We start from the raw sequence: 6,042 nt of genomic DNA on the forward strand, positions 1-6,042 counted from the left end.
ATGCAAATGGAAGGAAATAGAAAACACTATACTGAGGTAAGCCAGATTCAAAAAGATGAATCTGGTATGTACTCACTCATAAGTGGATACTAGCTATAAACAAAGGACATTGAGCTTATAGCTCATGATCCTAGAGAAGCTAAGTAATAAGGTGTGCACAAAGAATAAATATAGACCCACCTGGCAATTGGAAATGTATAGGACTGACTGGCAGTGCTGGGAGCATGGGAGTGGGGTAAGAGGAGAGTGTAGGATGAGAAGATGAGGGGAGAAGTGGAGGGTAGAGGAGAACATGAGGGAATTGAATGATCAAGATGGAGGAGGAACAGAGATGAGAGCAAGGAGAGAGACATCTTGATTGAGGGAGCCATATATGGTTAGCATAAACCTGAATCTAGAGAAATTCCAAGAAATCACAAAGAATGACTCCCCCAGAACCCTGAGCAATAGAGGAGGGAGGGTCTGATCTTGACTTGCCCTGTAATCAGACTGATGATTATCTTAAATATCACCATAGAGCTTTCATCCAGCAACTGATGGAGTCAGAGGCAGAGACTCACATTGGAGCACTGGATTGAGCCACTAAAGTCTGGTTGAAGAGTAAAAGGAATGAGAATATCAGCAAAGAGGTCAAGACCATGAAGGGTTCACCCACTGAGCTAATGGGAGTTCACCAACTCAAGCTGAACTGGGAAGAAACAAGCATAGGGCCAAACTAGTTCCTCTGAATGGGGTTGACATTTGTATGGTTGGGGAAGACTGAGGGGCCACTAGCATGGCACCAGGACTTATGCCTATGGCATGTACTGGCTTTTTTTGGATCCTATTCTCTTTGGATGTATATGTTGTTCAGCCTAGATATGGTAGGGAGAGCCTTGGACCTTCCACAAAGCAATGTGCCTTACCCTCTTTGAGTATTAGATGGGAGTAGGGTGAAAGCATGTGTGCAAGGAATGGGAGCAGTGTAGGAAATGGCAACTTGGTTTGGTAGTTTTTTAGAAAAATATATAATAAATTAAAAAATCTGAAGGTCTCCACCATTTCTTAGTTGGATGGGAAGATGGTCCCAGATAAGTTGCCTACCAAGTTATTTGATATTTACCAGTGTTCCTTAATCATTTGCTTTCTGAGTTGATTGTTTTGAGCCTCAGTTTTATAATTTATATTATTTTCCTTTATTCTATAGGATGTCTACATATAATATTATTTCATCCACCTCCTCCAAAATCTGGCAAACATGGGGCCTTACCAACCTTATACATATTTAAGCACAGTTAGTAATGTCATGTGTGTGAACCCATGCACTGCAATATTGGAAACATACCTGTAACCATGCTCTCAAAAAAGAGGGACTATCTCCCATGTCCAGAAAAATACATTCCCATCTACTCCTCTGCAAGAAATAGGGCCAAGGAATTATCAGTCCTATATATACCAGGGTTTTGGCTTACTTGGTCCTAGTTAGGATTATACAGACAACAGCAACCATTATGAGTCCATGATTGTAATATCCATGACATGCCCAGAAGACAGCATTTCCAGCATCCCTCACTATGCTCCACTCCTTACATTCTTCTCTTCCTCTTCCTCAGTGTTTTCTGAGCCTTGGAGGAACTTGAATGATTCTGGAAATATTCTATTGCACAACATATTGAAGATTGGGAAGGACATTTTCTGCCTTATAGAAAGTTCAGATTGTGTGTTTGAGAATCTGTGTATGTGGTCTTCTGACTTCTGTTTTGTAAGCTCAAAACTAGCATGGAAGTCAAGACTTAGGAATCAATCTATCTCAGGATTCAGCAATATCACTCTTGGGAATATATCAAGAGATACCCAATCATACTACAAAAGCATTCATTCAACTATGTTCATAACAGCATTATTTGTAATAGCCAGATCCTGGAAACAACCTAGATGCCCCTCAATGGAAGAATGGATAAAGAAAGTGTGGAATATATACACATTAGAGTACTACTCAGCAGTAATAAAATAATGACATCTTGAAATTTGCATGCAAATGGATGGAAATAGAAAACACTATCCTGAGTGAGATAACCCAGACCCCAAAAGATGAAAATGGTATGTACTCACTCATTAGGAGACTCTAGCCCTAAAAAAAGGACATTAAGCCTATAGTTCACAAGCCTAATGAAGTCAAAAAACAAGGTCAACCCAAAGAAAAACATATATAGATCCTTTTGGAAATTGGAAGCAAACAAGATTGCCAGGCAAAAGTTGGGAGCATGAGGATGTGGGTGGGGTTGGGTTAAGGGGAGAGGGGGAGAGAGAAGGGAGATGGGAAAGACTGGAGAGTGCTTGGGGGAGTGGGAGGTTGGAGATGGAGGAAGGACAGATATAGGAGCAGGGAAGAAGATATCTACATTAAGGGAGCCATTTTAGAGTTGGCAAGAGACTTGGCTCTAGAGCGGATCCCAGGTGTCCATGGTGATGACCCCAGCTAGGTCCTTGGGAAACAGGCCTTGCCCCACTGTCACACTGATGATTATCTCGAATACCACCATAGAGTCTTCGTCAGGCGATCAATAAAGATAGAGACAAAGTCCCTCATCAGAGCAATGGACTGAGTGTCCAAGTTCTAGTTGAAGAGCAGAAGGAGGGAGCAGATGAGCTAGGAAGTCTGGACTGCGAGCGGTTGTTCCTCCCACTGAGACAGTGTGCCTGGCCTAATGGGAGCTCACCAAATCCACTGAGACAGTGTGCCTGTCCTAATGGGAGCTCACCAAATCCACTGAGACAGTGTGCCTGTCCTAATGGGAGCTCACCAAATCCAGCTGGGCCAGGCCTGAATGAGCATGTGATCAAACCAGACTCTCTGAATGTCGCTGAAAATGGGGGTTGACTGAAAAACCATCGATAAAGGCACTGGAGCTTGTTCCTACTGTATGTACTGGCTTCTTGGGACCCTAGTCTATGTGTCTATTTGGATGCAAAGCTTCCTAGAACTGGATTGGGGGGGGGTGTTGGATTTCCCACAGGGCAGAGTTCCCTGTCCACTTTTAAGGAGGGAGGGTGAGGGAGGAGGGTGAGTGGGGGAGCAGGAGGGGAATGGGAGGAGGGGAGGAAGTGTAAATTTTTTTAATGGAAAAATAAAAAAAGAAAGGAAAAGACATCTTAAATGAGGGGCAAAGGGAAATGACACAGGGTAAAACAGAGGTTTGAAATGAAATGATGGGAGTAGTGAAGGAAAGGGCATGAGAATTCAGGAAAATAAAAACAGAGCCTTTTGACAATACCAAGCTGATGCCAAAATTCTGTGTTTTTTTTATAAAAATTTATTAAGTGTCCCCATTATGCTGACTATATGTAGAAACAAAAACTTACGTAAGACACATTGAAGGCAGCCATGTGTTGCCTGGTATCAAGTTGGAAAAAGAAAAGGCACAGTGGAGAGTAGAAAGTGATCTAATGGAAAATTTCAGGATGCAAACCATTAAGTGCTGCAAATAAAAATATATCTCCATAGCAATCACTGATTACAAGAAAGACAACCACAAGGAACACCACATTTGCAAACTTCCTAGGTTCATAGGACAGTGTTTCTCAGAACTGAGGAAAATTCAGAAAAGTCTCAAATGTTCCTGTCACAGTGAAGGAGTTCTACTTAGAGGCCAGTGTGACCCTATGCAAAATTCACCTCAGGAAGAAGCCGTGTCCAGCAGAGACAGAGGGATAGACAGAGATAATATCTAGAAACACAGCAGTGTGGAGCTTTTCAGTTTCACATTGATCCTAAAGAGACATGACAGTGTGGAAACACAACATTTTCTATGAATGCAGTGAAAAGGGAACTAAGTACAGTGTAGTGAATCCCTAAGAAGGAAAATGAGTACTCAGAGCTGTGTTAATGCTTCAATTTCTACAACTGTCATGAGTGTGTCTAATGACTTATATCTGCGCTGAGTACTGCCTTCTGCCCAGGTCTAACTACAGAAACTGCTATAGCAGGAAGATATGCAAATAAGTCTTCTTTGTGCCCTTAAAAACTAAGCATGCCATGACCCTGAAGCTCTGGCAGAGGAGAGCAGACCTGGATTCCCAAATCCTCCCAGTCAGGGTTCAGCACTGAACACAGGATACTCACCATGGACTTAGGGCTCATATTGGTTTTCTCTGTCCTAATTTTAAAAGGTAATTCATAAAGATGAGACACTCTGTGTTGTGTGGACATGAGAAAGAAAAAAAAAACTGTCTTTTGTGTTGGTTTTCTAACCAGAATTCTTTGTGTTTACAGGTGTCCAGTGTGAGGTGCAGTTGCTGGAGTCTGGGGGAGGCTTAGTGCAACCTGGAAAGTCCATGAAACTCTCCTGTGAAGCTTCTGGATTCACCTTCAGTGATTATAGCATGCACTGGGTCCGTCAGGCTCCAGAGAAGGGACTGGAGTGGGTCGCATACATTACTAGTAGTGGTGGTACCACCAGGTATACCGACGCTGTGAAGGGCCGGTTCACAATCTCCAGAGACAATGCCAAGAACACTCTGTACCTGGAAATGAGCAGTCTGAAGTCTGAGGACACAGCCATGTATTACTGTGCAAGAAACACAGTGAGTGAATGCTTCTGTGAACTCAGACAAAAACACCTCTGTGGGGAACACGGGACCAGCAGGGGGCGCTGAAAGCACATAGATATCTGTGTCACAGAAGAGCCTGCTCAGAGAAACTTGGAAGACTGGACTTCTCTGTGTATGCACTGCCTCTCTGTACCACATTTAGGGATTTTCTCTACAGGTATAGAGTGTAGTAATACTTGAATATCCAAATGTTTATTCCGATTTCTTTTTTTTTCTTTTTCCTGTTGGTTTGTGTGTGTTTATTTGCTCCAGTGTTTCTCCTTGTTTTCCTTTAACTCTATCTACCTGTCTCTCAATGTCTCACACACACTCTCTCTCACTCTCCTCTTTCTCTCTTTCACATTTTATCCCTAACTATTCTCCGTGTGTGTGTGTGTGTGTGTGTGTGTGTGTGTGTGCTGACATATGATGTTCAACAGCCTCTGTCTTCCTCTTTTCAATGTGTGGCAGACACTGTTACTCATACGTGCAGTCTGCTCTAATTTTTTCCTTTTTATTTAGGTGTGTGAATTGAACATTAATAGTGAGATTCTTGTACATGCTGTGGTTCAACTACACAGTAATCTTGAAAATGCCATGGAGTCCAGACTTAGAATAGGAGTCACCAGTTGAGTTAGAAGTTTCCCTCTACTTTTCCTTGCCCTCTTTCCTCTGTTATCTTTGTTGGGTTTGATTTATTCTCAATACCCCAACATTCTTGAGAATCATGCTCAGTAGATCCTTTACAGAATCAGTTATAAGTGCTGGGCATCACGAAGAAGAATTTGTGTTTCCCGGTGTTTAATTTAGTAGGTTTTAAATGTAGTCATCCAAAATTATTTCCTTAGGATAAAAGTGATGATTTAAAAGATTGAACTAGGTTTGTAACTCTGTGGTAGAGTGCTTTTTATTGACGTGAAAGGTCTTAAGTATATGAGCCAAACTCACTTAAAAATAAGAATTAAGCTCTTAGACAAATATTATTTCTCACAGTTTTAGACTTAAATGTTTTCCTCTCAAGAAAAGAAAGTCTCCAGAATGAGAAGTGAAACAAGTCTACAAGAATTTATCTTTTGGGTTCTGTAGAAAGCAGTTCGTCCAAGGTCTGCAGCATCCATGACACAGTTGCAAATAACTACAAACCATGAATTCAGTGCAGGATAAGGACAATGTTTGGATGGTTGTAATAGCATTTGACTAGATTGTGTGGGTGCATAGTACATGGTTTGCAAAGGTGTCTGGATGCTAGAGTTGAGTTTGAGAATGTTTATCAGTTGATTTCTATCTTATTTTTGAGACAGGATCTCACAGTAAACCTGGAGCACACACGCTCAGATAGAATCTTTGGATGACAAGTCTTAGAGTACCTCCATTCACAATCTCCCCAGTGCTGGGAATATAGGATAAACCATCGCACCTAGCTTCTAAGCTAAGTGTTGTGAATCAAGCTAAGATACTAATACTGGGAGGCAG

The 6,042-nt window shown here is 41.8% G+C and overlaps 1 pseudogene across 1 annotated transcript; it reads left to right on the forward strand.

The window, feature by feature from the left end:
* The first annotated feature begins 4,004 nt into the window (after positions 1 to 4,004).
* LOC148120371 (Ig heavy chain V region 5-84 pseudogene) lies at positions 4,005 to 4,635 on the forward strand (annotated as a pseudogene). The gene is made up of 2 exons (XR_015739290.1): positions 4,005 to 4,149; positions 4,253 to 4,635. The product of XR_015739290.1 is annotated as an Ig heavy chain V region 5-84 pseudogene (transcript).
* Positions 4,636 to 6,042: the final 1,407 nt, after the last annotated feature.

This window comes from Myodes glareolus, chromosome 11 (genome assembly GCF_982192425.1).
Source record: "Myodes glareolus chromosome 11, mMyoGla1.1, whole genome shotgun sequence".
In the NCBI taxonomy this organism is placed as follows: Eukaryota; Metazoa; Chordata; class Mammalia; order Rodentia; family Cricetidae; genus Myodes; species Myodes glareolus.